At 36.2% G+C, this 15,758-nt stretch overlaps 1 protein-coding gene across 1 annotated transcript in view; it reads right to left on the bottom strand.

Moving 5' to 3' along the window:
* The window catches only part of LOC128548340 (uncharacterized), a 45,810-nt gene extending 43,943 nt beyond the window's left edge, over positions 1 to 1,867 (bottom strand). Inside the window, exon 1 of the mRNA XM_053522876.1 lies at positions 1,624 to 1,867. The gene's annotated coding sequence lies outside the window, so the exon portion shown is untranslated. The remainder of the gene's footprint in view (positions 1 to 1,623) is intronic.
* Between the last annotated feature and the right edge of the window lie 13,891 nt (positions 1,868 to 15,758).

The raw sequence follows: 15,758 nt of genomic DNA, 5'->3' as shown, positions 1-15,758 counted from the left end.
GCATTCAGAAATCATGAATTATCATTAATAAAGAACATAAACATCCTAAACGAATCCATAATTCCAGATAATTCCAGCACCACTCCTTTAATTTTTAACGGGCACTGGTGATTTTTCATGGGAGCACTGCCTTTTAGGTAGCACCTAATTTCATATTATTCATTTACAGTATATATAAGTGTTGTTATGTTAAAGGTCACATTTTTCACTTTCATCTTCAATTCTCTTTCATAGCAACATTTTTCTTAGTCACAGTAAACTAAAACACACGTTAATAAAAGATGAAACTTAGCATGTTTCCCCTTTGATGTTTACATCAATGCTTTTCTTGTAATATATTTAATTTACTCAATTACCTTAACATCAAAGTTTTCAAAAAATACCTATATCACCTTTAAAAAGATAAAAAAGATCAATACAGTTCCGTTGTTGTCAATCATCTAATACAGGTTATCAATCCATATCACCTTTAATAATAGTTACGTCTGAAAGAAATAAATATATGTACCGTTTTCCAATAAGTTAAAATATTTTAACCTACCATGAATTATAATAAAATGGGGTGGAGTTGGGGTTGAAATGTCTTGGGGTCGAATTGTCTCTTGGCTTGGGGTTTAAATGTCTTGCTACCGTCGGAAAATGTATGTGTCATCGGGCTTCAGAAAAGACCAAATTTTAAGAAGATCTTTGTAAACTGAACGATATGCATTATGTAAATCAGTGATAAATATCTTTTCGAGATAGATAAAATGTACTGAAAATCAAGTTGGGAAATTCTAACACGCAGCCTGATGACGATTTTATCAGTCATGCACTTTGACCTTTGCGAGAGGCCTCCTTGTGAGATGCGATGTTGGGAGATGACATAATAGGACAAACAATCTGACTAAAGTACATCTCCTATTACACTACGCATAGGATCTGACAACGAGCTATTGATGGCCTCGTTCTGACAACCCTTCCGCTAGCCAATCAAAAGCTAACTTACAACATTTTGTAAGCTGTAAAAAGCCTTGGTTTTTTTTATATCAACAATTTTTATGTCGAAAGATGTCAGATAGCCAGTTAGCTCAGTCGGTAGGGCACTTGCTCTGTAAGCGAGAGGTCCCGGGTTCGAGCCCTGGATAAACTGCAAATTTGTCTTACTCTGACATTCGAACAAGTTGTCTGATTGGTTCAAACAAAAATAGATTTGCGAAAATAGAAATAGCAATATTAGAAATCCAAAATATAAAGAAGACGAATGTGAATGGGTCGTTCTCAGATCTTCGTTTAGAAGATAAATGACTTCTCAATACCTGGAGTTCTTTGATTACTTGCTGAAACAACCAAATTTTATTATTTAAAATCCTTTTATAAATATAACATATCTACCAAGGAAATGTAAAGTGTTACATGTGTATCCACCCTTTTTCCTTTTTTTTTTTCCTTTTTTTTTTTTTTTTTTTTTTTTTTTTAAAGAAAAAATCAATAAAAGTAAAAGGAAGTTTGCATGGAATCATCTTCCGACGAATAACACGGTGATTGCTACAACAAGTTAATGCTTATGGAGATTTTATTCAAAGTTCAAGCTCAAATGGTCTAAGGTTATCATAGTTTATTGAACAGTTTCAAAACACTTACCAGATTTCTCAGATGCTTGAATTATTCCAGATTGATATAAATAATTTATCTGTCTCACAATCGCGTTCTATTTTTGTTTTTGTAGACTTATGTATATAATTGTATGTATCTGGCGATAGAACACTTAACAGCACAGAACAAAACCATTAACCTTTCTATGTCATTCATTAGTTGTAGTGTCTTAAACAAATCACAGTCACAAGTGTAAATTATTACATTATTACTATCTTGTCTATCCAGTTCACTTAAATAAATGTATTTCAAACTCTGTATGATAAATATGAAATGGGGGTTCTGCTCTATATGAGGGATGATAACTGATGTGTTAAATCTATTTTTAGCTTGAAAATCCCGAATTGGTTAAATATAGCACTAGGTTCTTTCTATCTGTGTTATTTTTAGTTAGGAATTTCCTTGTTTTAAAATAAGATTAGATGTTTGGACAAGTTGATTCACAAAGATGGGTTGAGCTGGCAAGGAACGCCTGTGCCAAAGGGATGTCTAGAAGCACTATACGGTTCAATCAGATGTTCAACAACCTTCCTCGTTAGTTTTACTTCTTTTTTCCTCTAATATAAACTTTAAACTTCCATAGATATGCAGTTGTGCCACAGTGTAGTTATACCAATAACCACACAATGGACATAACTACCATAGTGTAGCAACCGTTCTACATAAAAATTACCGCAGCATAAAAATGTAGTATATTTTTGTTAATTCCTTCTATTTTCAATTGCGAAAAAATACAATTTTTACCGAAATACTGCATTATGCGCTATGGAAATGAACACCCCCATTTTTCTGGTACGTATTAGTCGTCTGCGGTAGCCCGCCTGCAAAACAGTAGCGGTAATGGAGAACCCCAAAAATATAGTCTGCATTTGGCGTCTCAGGTAGTGCGTCGGTGTACGATAGCGGTAGTCGAAAGGATATGGAACATACAATATATACTCTGGATGTTGCTAACAGACTTTGGTAAACTTATCGAAATTGCTGATAAACTCAGGAGATAGGGACACAGTTAATGCGTATGAATTGGCCAGTGATAGGAAGATGGGAAAAATGTACGGTGAGCCACATGTTGGACATCTTCTAAGTAGAATGTGCAGGCCTTGACTGTTACCATCAAGCCAAATATTCCCATCTGCACCCAGTGAGAGAATACAGTAGGCTATTCTAGTAAAACGCAAAGTTCTTGCCAATTTTGCGAGATTTAAAGTTTTATCAAGTCAAACCGATGGGCAAGGAAAAAAGCGCCGGTAGTCGAGGATTTCGTTGTATACAGTAGGCGTAAATTCGGGTAACTGAGCCACTTACCGATTATACCCGAATTTTTCCGATAACGGTTGTAATAAATTGTCATTTGCTTTCTGAGAAGAAAACAAAGTTTTGCAGGCGGGGAAATTAAAATTTTCTATTATAGACTCTGAAAGCGGGCATAAATAAATGATCGTAGTCTGGTAAGTAACACTTGACTTTTTCATGTTAGAATTGTGGAATATACCTGTTGTACAAATCTGCGATTTAGAGTGTTAAGTTCAGATAAAATCAAATATTTATGTTTTGCAAGAAATGTAAACAAACCGTTATAAATGATGCGGGTAAATCTTCCATATTGCAAATAAGCTTTAAGCGATCATTTTATTTACCCGCACCCTTATCAAATACAGAAAATAAGGATCTTCGCCCAAATACGAAACATCGTGAACATTCTTGCAAATGGTAATATTGCACTAAGACAGGTTTACAGAGGCTTTTAAAACCAAACTGTTGTGCACACGGAAATATACATCGTATATACTAATGAAAATAAGGGAGATGGCATATCAAGGTCAAAACTGTTAGTTTTGGTCTAATTTCTCTTACCCGCTATTGTTACACCTTGTAGGGATAATACACGTTTTTTTGTGTATTAACGTCTGTAGACGCCCGCGGGATTGTTTGTGACCGAGACCGAAGGTCGAGGTCACAAACATATCCCAAGGGCTTCTGCAGGCGTTAATGCACAAAACAAACGTGTATTGTCGCTATTCTTGCATAAAAAAACATTACACGACGACTAAATGCATTGTTTTCATATGTGATGACTTGACGATTCCGGTACATTTTTTATTTACCATTCTTGTTGTTCTTGGAAACGGTAAACATGTTTTAAATATCCATAACCGGGGCACACATAACAACAACACTACTAAAAGCGTGATTTGAAGGTTTTTGAGCATCTTATTTTTATTTTTAGTTATTACAAACGTTACATTACACATAATTTTGCATATAACTTAAAAATTTGATAAACAGGAACACAATTATTTTAAGAATAACAACTTTACATTCGAATTATTTTGAGTACGAACAAACAGAGTACGGATGAGTACGAAGCTAGTGACTAGCTTTCAAGGTTTATTATATGAATTCTGCGAACAATCAGGTAAAAACAAACCGACTGATACTAACAAAAATCATTAATATAATACCTAAAAACGGGCAATAGCACAAGTTACACGCGATACTTATTTATTCATAGTTATTTACAATAACTGAACAGACGCTTTGTAAAGGGAGTAAACTCTAAGAGAAGCTAGAGCGTACATTGATGGGGGCAGTACGTTTGGGGTTGGAAATTGATACAGTTAAAATACTATGGATTACATTGTATCTATAATGCTACAAGAAGAAGTTATTTATGGAAGAAACAAGATGCAGATGCCAAATATCAGTCTGCGCAGAAATACATACATACGTCCCTGGCAAAGCATTTCAAAAATAAAAATCATGTATTAACAGCACGTGAATTGCCTTGTTTGCACACGATTTTTCTCCCGTTTGTACATGGGCGGATCCAGCGAAAAAAAGTAGTTTTTATGCAAGAATAAACCATAACGCACGTCTGTGTGAATTATGAAAATTACACCGAATATATTAAATATGGTTGATGGCTGTTTTGCCATATGAAATGGAGCAAATGGGTGTATTTGTTCTAGAATGAGCAAACGCACGTTAGTCTTGACATATATGACAGTATATTCTGATTTATTACGTATTTTAAAAAGTGGCTCTGTTGCCCGAACACTGTCTGGTAACTGAGCCATACAACTTTCAGTAACTTCATTTGACACTTGTCGGTGCTATCCGAGATGACGGACATACCACAGGTGTTTGAAGCTCTATCAACGAAATATATGTGCAGGTTAGATCTCTTGAAGAGATCGTAGATCTCTGAAAGAGATCCAGATTAGGTGGGTGGGATATGGTAATGCATGTATTTATTGATAGAGCTTCAAGCGCCTGTGGACATACAGTAGTTGTGTTTCAAAACGGGTATAAATTTAATATGCTGATATCTTTAATGAAATTAGTTAACATTAAATTACCTGTTGTTAATAAAATTGCGACAGCATGTAATTTTTTATAAATCCCCCGCCACGAGTGTTAGGGGTTATATAGGAATAGTCTTTGTCCGTCCTTCCATCCTTCTTTCCTTCCGTCCGTCCGTCCGTCCATAACATTTTGTGTCCGCTGTGTATCTCCTAAACCCCTTGAAGGATTTTCATGAAACTTAGGTAAAATGATCACCTCATCAGGGCGATGTGCAGAACTCATGAGTCAGCCATATCGGCTCAAGGTCAAGGGCATAACTCAAGGTCAAATGTTTGAGTCTTCCATTTTGGGTCTGCTTTGTATTTCCTAACCCTCTTGAAGGATTTTCATGAAACTTAGGTCAAATGATACCTCATCAAGACGATATGCAGAACTCATAAATCAGCCATGTTGGCTCAAGGTCACAACTCAAGGTCAAATGTTTGAGCCTTCCTTTTTGTGTCCGCTCTGTATCTGCTTAACCCCCTTGAAGGATTTTAATATAATTTGGATGTAATATTCCCCTTATCAAGACGATGTGCAGAACTCAAAATTCACTATTCAAATATTTAATGCTTCCATCCAATACCATCAACCAACAGCGGCGGAGGATATAGCTGTCTTTAAGACTGCCTTGTTTGATTTTGAACAAACTTGCACACAACTTGTGTTGCTTCGTTTAAACGGATTGAACGATATTTAGGTGCAATCTTAAAAATGTGAACAACTTATATAATACGACATAGGCACACTTTGGGATATCATCACGAAGTTTTATTACTATTTTAAACAAAATGTATACAGTTTGAATTATTATAGCATTGTAGGCTAAATGGTACAATTCTGTGATGTGTTTCCATATTATGCCTAAAACGTACATCAGAGACTAAGGAATATGACGCAGTCCTACGCAAAATAGGAAAATGCACATATGCGCATGCGCAAAAACACATACATGGGTCGTGCCCTATTGTAAGGTTTGCGGCAAATTGTATTTAAGTCCAAATGGATGTATGAATCTATTATTTTTCATCCTAGTCCACATGATAAATGTGACTCAGTTACCATAACTATTTAGGGTAACTGAGCCATTTTGGTAAGTTCATCACATTGCGTTTTCCGAAAACATCAAAATAGCGTTTCGGGTACTTTTCTCCAAAACGGGATATCAACATGTATCCAATAACAAAAATAATAATATTTGAGAGTTGCTACCATTTGTTTGCAAGAAACAAGCTTCATAGTTCTTAAGTGGCTCAGTTACCCGAATTTCGCCTAACCAACCGTTTTAACTAATCTGGAATTTCACGCTTCTTTCCAGACTAGAATGAACCAAAAATTCCATAAATCTTCCTAAGACATTTTATGCAAATTCCGAATAAAACCTCATGTTTCTAGTCATGTTATGAGTTCGGAGGGAGAGGGTATACAGAAATTATATGTTAATAAATCTGTTTGACAAAAGTATGAAATACATCTTTTTTCTTCTATTCGTATCCCCCTAAAATCACATAAGCCCCCTACCGAAAAAAACCTATTCAGAGTTATTATCATCATTGCCTATTGCATGTTAATACCCCCACGCCATCCCTTTATATTTCTCTACTGTACTCTTGTCTCGATATAGTGTCTTAGTCCCCCTTGAGATAAGCTTACTTCCCTCTCCCTCATAAGTTTTGTTTTATTCAGTTCGTATCTTGTGATTTATGGTATCGTTTTAGTACCTCCCGTTTTAACAACATTTCTTAGGCTGACAGGGGATGGCAGTCTCTCAGACTGTGCTCTTTCAAACTTTCTTGTTCAGCGATGAGCGACGATCCAACGCAGTGCCCCTTTGTGTTCCTTTATTGCTGCTCGCCTGATGGGCTTCTGTAATCACTCACCATCCGTCGTACGTCAGTTGTCCGTCCGTCGACCGTTCACTTTCCTTTAGACGATACTGCGCCCCCACCCACCTGAAACAACCGTTGAAACTTTACCAGCATGATCCCTGGATCCCAGTGTTATTTGATACAGAAATCTGGTTGCCATGCTTACCAACTGGAAATACTTAAAACAAAAATCTCGAAAACCATTAGGCCCCGATATAAGATATGTGGTATGTAGCATTGAGTAGTTGTCATCTGCCGAGTCTGTTAAAACTAAAATATTTGGTATTAGTGTAGCATTGTGTAGTATTCCTCTACCTTTTATTTTCAGTTCATGTTTTTTGGGGTTAAAATTGCTTCCATGACGCCCACCCAGATGCTTACTTGTTTTACATAGACTTATATATTCGAAAAACTTTGAAAACCTTCTTGTCTAAAACAGTAATACCCTGAGATAATTTCGCGCGTCATATTTTGTAGTAGTTCTCTACCAAGTTTATGCAAATAATGTGTCAGGGGAGGGGGGGGGGGTCAGAATTGTTCCCGCCCTGGGGTTCACATTGGGAAAAAAATCTTAAAAATCTTCTTGCCCGTGTGCTCAGATATATGTCATGTAGCTTTATGCAGTAGTCCTTTATCAAGTTTGTTCAAATCAAACCTCTGTGGTCAAAATTAGCCCCTTCCGGGAGTCACATGTACATATCAAGAACACTTTAAAACTCTTGTGTAAACTTCAAGGCCTGGAGGTAAGATATCTGCGCGTAGCATTAGCTGTCTCATATAAAATCTGTTCATATCATTCCCCTTGGGGGTCAAAATTTGCCCTGCCTTGTGGTTCACTTGTTTTACATTGACTAAAATTGGAAAAACTTTGAACATCTTGGGGTCAGAATAGCCTCTTCCGCTCGCCCAGATGTTCACTTGATTTACATAGAGGTATTCAGGAAAAACGTTTAAATCTTTTCGACTAAAACCCGAATAACCGGAGTGTTGTAGTCCTCTAACAAATGTGTTCAAACCACACCGCTAGTGTTAACATAGTCCCCTACGCAAGGGTTTAATTGTTTTACATGGAAAAAACTCTTCTTTTCTAAACCCACATGCCCTTTACCTCAGATATTTGTCATGTAGCTTTGTGTAGTGATCCATCATTGGCTCCACCCGGGTGTCAATTGTTTGTGTTAGAAAGACTTTTAAACACTTCTTGTCTAGACTTCATTTATTTTATTTTGTTGGGTTTAAGGTATTAGAGCACTAATAGTAATGTTTACAAAATGGCCTTTGCTTGGTATATTCTGAAAGGTAACCATGTTTTGCATTATTTTGCAATTTTTAAACAACTTTCATCGTGCCGTTTTTTATAAATTGTGTATAACTTATGGTATCTCCTCAAGCTCAAGTACAGACAAATTTCAAAGTGATAGCCACTATCCAAAACGTTTGCAGAGAACTCATTTTACCATTAATTTTAATAAAAGAAACATCAAACTATTGGTAAATAATTATAAAACACAAAATAAAAATGTCAATATCATTTTTTCTATGGTGCCTCAAGTAAACGGATTTAATGAGACAGAATTCATACTTCAACATTGAAAAAATAAGGTCGAATGCTGTGTTTCTGTTTTGAATTTTGCTTACTCCATTTAAAAATAACCTTAGGACAGACGTAAAACCTACCCATATTTCTTCCACAATATATAATCTAAGAGTGAAAGCAAAATAGAGAACTTTCACCGCGTGTAACTCGATATTTTTGAAGATGTGTAGCTCTACCCCTTCTGTTTAAGTAGTAAATTCACTTTGAACACCAAGAAATCGCTTATAAGATTCATCTTTTTCCATTTCTGTACAAGAAATCAATAATAAGTCTTGAAAGAAGTAAAAACTTACTAGAAAAAAAGGAAAATAAGGGGAAAAAAACTTGGTCCCAGTAGGGCTTGAACCTACGCACCCCTAACAATTGTTGTCAAAGTTGGTTTATGGTAGGAATTGAATACTCTTCAAAAAGGAGGTTCGCTATTAGTGATCTAATACCTTAACGTCGCACCGACACAATTATAGGTCATATATGGCGACTTTCCAGCTTTGATGGTGGAGGAAGACCCCAGGTGCCCCTTCGTGCATTATTTCATCACGAGCGGGTACCTGGGTAGAACCACCGACTTTCTGTAAGCCAGCTGGATGACTTCCTCACATGAGGAATTCAACGCCCCGAGTGAGGTTCGAACCGCTTTCGATGAGGGGCAAGTGATTCCAAGTCAGCGACCTTAACCACTCGGCCACGGAGGCCCCTGTCTAGACTTCATGATATTTGGCTTGTGGCATTTTCCAGTGGTCTTCTACCACGTTTGACAAAATTATACTTCCGGTGATAAATTGGTCCACACCCAGGGGTTCATTTGTTTTATATAGACAAACATTGGAAACTTCATAAAATCTTTTTGTGTAAACCCGCATGCCTTTGAGCTCAGATATTTGAAATGTAGCTTAAAATAGGTCCTTTACCAAGTTTGCTCAAGTAATGCCTTCGGAGTAAAAATTGGTAAAACCCCAAAGCTTTAAAAATGTTCTTGTCTTAAACACAAGACTTGGGGCTTAGATATCTGCGTGTAGTACTGTATAATTGTCATGCACTAACTTTATTCAAATCATGTCCCTGTGGCTCAAAATTGGTCATGCCCTGTGGTTCACTTGTTCTACATAGACTAAATTGGGGGGAAAAACTTTAAAACTTCTTGTCTGATACCACAAGGTCTAAGGCTTAGATATTTGGTATCAGTGTAGCATTGTGCAGTAGCCCTATACCTAGTTTTTTCCAGTCATACCCCTGGGTTTAAAAATGTCTCACCCCTCTAACTGGACTGACATTCACTTGAGTTATACAGTGGGAACTTTAAAGATCTTTAACAATCTTCTTGTCTAAACCCGTAATGCTAATTTATATATTTCACGTGTTGCATTGTATAGTACTCCTCAACCATTCAACATTGACCCCGCCCGGAAGTCACTTGTTTTTATCAAGAAAAGTCTAAAAATCTTCTTGTCGAAACCTCAAGCCATAGAGTCTAGATATTTGGCTTGTGCTATTTTGCAGTGGTCCTCTACCATACCCCTGGTGTTACAATTGTCCCTACCAAGGGGTAACTTGTTTTACATAGCTTTATATAAGAAAAACAAACATCTTAATGTCAGAAGCACCAAAACATACATTTGGTACTTAACATCGTCTGGTGGTCCCCATCCAAACTCATTCAAATCTTGCCCCAGGGGTCAAAATTGGCTCTGTCCATCTAGGTCATTTGTTAACATGGACTTATATAGGGGAAAAGCCTATTTATGTAAATCTCTAAGGCATGGAGCTTAGATATAGCGGTGTGTACAGGTCCTCTTCCAAGAAACCGTGTACCCATTTGAATCAGGTGAGCGATATAAGGCAATAATGACCCGCTTGTTTGTTCATTTTTTTCTTGTTACCTATGCTTTTGTTTCTTTGCTAATCAACCATATACATTACTATGGTTATATTAAAAGGATTCTTTCTTGGAACTTTGCTATTTCTGTTTAGCAATTCCTCTCCCCCTCTCTCTTCTTTTCTTTATTGTTTTTTTTTTTTTTTTTTTTTTGTTTGTTTTCTTTTACTTAACCATTATACACATAAGTTTTCTTTTTATTTTATGCATTTGGTTTGAATATAAATCGATAAGTAACATTGAAGCTCATGGAGAATCTCAACTGTATGATGTTACTTCACGCGCGGTTACACAACAAACCTTAAAATACACGTTTCTTCGAAAACAAGTATCTGAGCACTGCTAATAAAAGTCCCTGGAAGATAGGTTTTATTCAAGTACATAAAAGCAGTAGAATGTTTTACCAGACAGATGATTACAGTTTGATGCCGGTGATCATAGAATGTTTAAGGCGTTAATTTACCTTAAAAAGCCAGAGAGCCCCTTATTTACAATACGCTCACGTTTAGGCCATACCAAATTAATTTCTTTGTCATTGGATATTTTCCCAAAAATTTAGGAGCGGGTGAGCGAAATAAAAGTGTGAATATTTTTATTAGGACTTCACTTATTTTTGGAGCGTCGAGGAGCGATTTGAAGAAAAAAATATATAAAACCTTGTCAAAAGAATCAACAAGCACTGCCAAAACATATAAAAAAGGCTTGAAAATACATAAAAGAATCAAAGATCCTTTAATATTGAAGGTTTAATGACAAACTGCCCAAAAATACATGGCAGCCACTCAACACCTGATACCAATATATCTTTGTTTGCCGGTACGCGCTACATTGTAATATGTACAAACACTGAGAGATGTTAACAAGCTGAAAGGACTGTCAGCGGATACAAGAAAATCTGGCAATTTAACCATATTTCTTTTGTGTAGAACTAATGTGTTGGCTAAGTTTATATCCTAGGCAAACCTGTGCTCTAGCCTCATAAACAAAGGGTTTCTCCTTGGATTTTTCCTCACTACATAAGAATAAAAAAAGCTGTTACTCTCATGTAGTGTATAACAAACTGGAAAAAATCAACAGCAACACGTGTAGCGTTTGTTCATAGATAAATATACCATGAGAAAACCAACATAGTGGCTTTGCGAACAGCATGGATCCAGACCAAACTGCGCATCCGCGCAGTCCGGTCAGTATCCATGCTGTTCGCTTTCAAAGCCTATTGCATTTATAGAAACTGTTAGCGAACAGCATGGAGCCTGACCAGACTGCGCGGATGCGCAGGTTGGTCTGGATCAATGCTGGTTGCAAAGCCACTATGTTGGTTTTCTCATGGCGCGGCTCATATACAAATGATTTTAACACTGGATAGGTAGTCCCAAATTGAATTATACTAGCTGTTCATAGTTTAACTGCTAACCAATTATTGAAATTTAATTCTGTATGTTTGATACAACAGTAATTTGTTGATTGCAGCAAAACTTTTGTTTTTATCACCAATTATTTTTTGATGACACTGTTTTAAATAATGAGATGTTGATTTTTATCTTGACGAAAACTCTTCCTAATGACCATTCCCAAATTTATTTACACAAGTTAACTGTCATTTTGCATACTGGTGCAGCTGTTGAGACAAATACAGAAGCTGAAACATGTTCCTCTGGTGTTTTAATGGACAATTATGATTAAAAGTATTAAGATGTATAAATCCCTGTCGATACACAGTGAAGAAGGCACCTATACAGTGGGGAAAAGGCCCACTCTGAAATTTTGAAATCAGTCTGCAAAACTGAAGCGAGCTAAAAAAAAAAAACGGAGCGGGAAATCCGTTGACCAAGTAATCAATTTGATGCCGAAAATCAGCTTCCACTCGCTTCAGTTTTGCAGACTGATTTCAAAATTTCAGAGTGGGCCTTTTTCCCACTGTATATGTGCCTTTTTCACTGTGTATCGACAGGGATTCAAACAATTTAATACTTTTAATCATAATAAGAAAACAATGATGAAAAGGTAACATGCCATGTAATGCATTAGTAAAACATATAAAGTACTGTTATACTTGAACGACACGTTTTCATTGGATGACTAGGGCCGATTCCTTCACTATATGCAGCATTAGTGTTACAATAAATAAAAAAAAGTAATTATGTCTTCCACATGTAGTAAGGCCGATTCCTACTCTACACGCAACATTTGTGTTATCTATATACAGGCGACTCTCATTGACTCGAACCCGGATCGCTCGAATATCCCCGTTCGCTCGAACTCATCCTCTAGTCCCGATCTTATTTCTTATATATTGTATATTGTTCGACTCCGGATGGCTATAACACCGATAACTGGAACTCTCATACTCCCTGCCTGGTCCCTTGAGCTTAATTATGAAGTAAATCACACCTGATGGGTCGAACAGACAATTGTGTGCCAAAATCTTTTCATGATGCAAACAATTCGCACCTCTAAAAGGACGGATTACACCAAACCGGAAGTGACTACTCAGTGTTACATGTGAAGTAGTCCAAAATGTAGTTCCATGCTATGGATGAAATCTGGTATAATGAGTGACATGAGGAGGTGACAGTTAAATTTTTGGCTTATGTTTATTGCTTATAGTATTGAGAATAGATCTAGACCATTTTCATTGTAAATTTCTTGGAATAAGTTTTATTCTTTGCGAAAAATGTCTACCTACGCGTAACTGCTAAACGGCTGTTTTCATGGGGGCATTTTTAGAGGGTGATGTTTCTCAGAACAGATTATTTTTCTTATATTCAACATAACATGTCAATATTTTTCTATTTTTGATAAGAAGACATGTTATACTAAATGACCATATATGGTTTTCATATCATTGAAATGCTCTAAAGTGCTGAAAATGAGGTCTGAATGTTTTGTTATTAATATGAAATAAATAAGGACTTGAATTGGTAGAGTGTAACCTATAAGTTGTGCAGGGGTAAAAATTTAAACTTGTTTAGATGTGGCTGTAAACAGGCTAGTTTGGCCAGATTATGATAGAAGATGACAATTTCAGTGCAATTTAGCAGAGAAAAAGAAGAAAAACTAAAAATATTTCAAAATCACTGTTTTGGGTGTATTTTTTTCAAAAAATGCATATTTATTGATTAAATATTGGTATGTTTTAGGTGTCAGGGGTGAGTTTGGGTATATTTTACAGTAACAGTGTGTGATTTGAGTGCAGTGTATGGTAAAACTTGATAAAATATGGCAAAAATAAGCTCAAGCAAGGAAAAGTGGTCAAAAATGATGTCGCGACAGCTTTTTTCCAGGAAATTTGGCGCGCTAGCATACGTTACTGAAAAAGCCATAAAACCTTGAAAGTTGATTGTATCAACCTGAAACTGGTATTTTTTTCATGCATTTAGGTTACTGGTACAATTTAAGTGAAAATAACACATTTTGAGTATGAAAAATGTTTCTTAAAGGACGGATTACACCAAACCGGAAGTGACTACTCAGTGTTACATGTGAAGTAGTCCAAAATGTAGTTCCATGCTATGGATGAAATCTGGTATAATGAGTGACATGAGGAGGTGACAGTTAAATTTTTGGCTTATGTTTATTGCTTATAGTATTGAGAATAGATCTAGACCATTTTCATTGTAAATTTCTTGGAATAAGTTTTATTCTTTGCGAAAAATGTCTACCTACGCGTAACTGCTAAACGGCTGTTTTCATGGGGGCATTTTTAGAGGGTGATGTTTCTCAGAACAGATTATTTTTCTTATATTCAACATAACATGTCAATATTTTTCTATTTTTGATAAGAAGACATGTTATACTAAATGACCATATATGGTTTTCATATCATTGAAATGCTCTAAAGTGCTGAAAATGAGGTCTGAATGTTTTGTTATTAACATGAAATAAATAAGGACTTGAATTGGTAGAGTGTAACCTATCTATTGTTATTATTGTTACAAGTTTCAAGTTTTATTTCAAATCTTGGCCCTTTAAGGGCATCAGCATTACAGATAAATGCATATACATATACAAATTAACAGCCAAAACAGTTCAGCAAACAAATATCATGAACCATCTAAACATTAGTAACATTTACTAACAACAGGAATGTAATCAACATAAACTCAAAGTAGCATGCATGAGCCCTGTCACAAGAAAACCGACCCAACGACCCCACAAACATGGCGAATCAAAACCAGGCCATGCATCCGCGCAGATCCAGCAGAGCCCAGAAAACACCCGCACTCACTGCAGAAATTTAAAGACGTCTTAACTGACAGATTAAGCTCCACCAAAACCCCACAGATACACAGACCGGCCAAGACCCAACCAAACAACGAATCCCTGAGACGGCCCAAAAGTAACAGAGCCCATACAAAAACTTTCTTACTCAGATACAAAAATTCTTTGAATTAATATGGGGTGGTATAAAAATTGAGCATTTAAGTATGTGAAGTTTGTTGACCCGGAAGGTGGTATACCATTAATCAAATGCAGACATAATCTTTTGCACAAGAATAGCTAATTTAAGTAAAATTGTCCTATCTCTATTTGCAAACAGTTGTTCAAACAGCTTTATTCGGTGAGCGTGGTTTTAGCACGTTGTGAAATTAATACCTGTACAGGTCAAACAAATTTAATTAGATGATTATCGTCCATTTTAATGTTTTAATTAATGAATTGTATGTTTCAAACAAAATCTGAGCAAAGAATGTCTGATTTTACTTTAAATAGGCCTGACTGCTTACACATTTCACATTTCACAGTTGAAATATGCAAGTCGGACAACTCAGTGAAGGACCCGGCAACGAAAAAAAAGCAGAGTCGGCTACCGGAAAACAAAGAATTTAAAGAAAATTAGACATTCTGTACATGTGTGTTTAATTGTTCAGAACATTCATAGTTTTAGACTCTCCGACGTCAAATGTGCATTGAAGTTAAATGTGTTCGACTATTTGTTTCATAATCGAATATTTGTTTTTAGATGAAAGTGTTAATATGCATTTATAAAACTATTTAATAAAACTGACATTTAAATTATTTTTTGCCGACAATTTAAAATGCATTTCCAGATTAAATATGGTTCAGCTATGTCATACACGACATGTACATACTTTACAATAGCTCCGTATATATACAAAGATGGCTCGAACTACCGATCTCTCGAACTCGTTTTCACGGACCCTTCGAGTTCGAGCCAACGAGAGTCGACTGTATAAGTAGTAATTATGTCTCTCCCATATGTGGAAGATATATTGATTCAGTGTTGTCCGTCCGTCTGTCACAGATTTTGTCCACGCAACTCATCGGACGCCACTGGACTGATTTACGCTTAACTTCACAAGAGTGATTATTGTCAAGCCTAGTTGTGCATATCTTCGGAATAGTCCGGTTCGTTGATTTTCAGCAGAGTTGTAGCACTTGATTGATAACGTTTTATGATGTTACTGCCACTTCT

Source organism: Mercenaria mercenaria, chromosome 14 (assembly GCF_021730395.1).
Source record: "Mercenaria mercenaria strain notata chromosome 14, MADL_Memer_1, whole genome shotgun sequence".
Taxonomy (NCBI): domain Eukaryota; kingdom Metazoa; phylum Mollusca; class Bivalvia; order Venerida; family Veneridae; genus Mercenaria; species Mercenaria mercenaria.
This window is presented reverse-complemented; position numbering and strand designations above follow the sequence as displayed.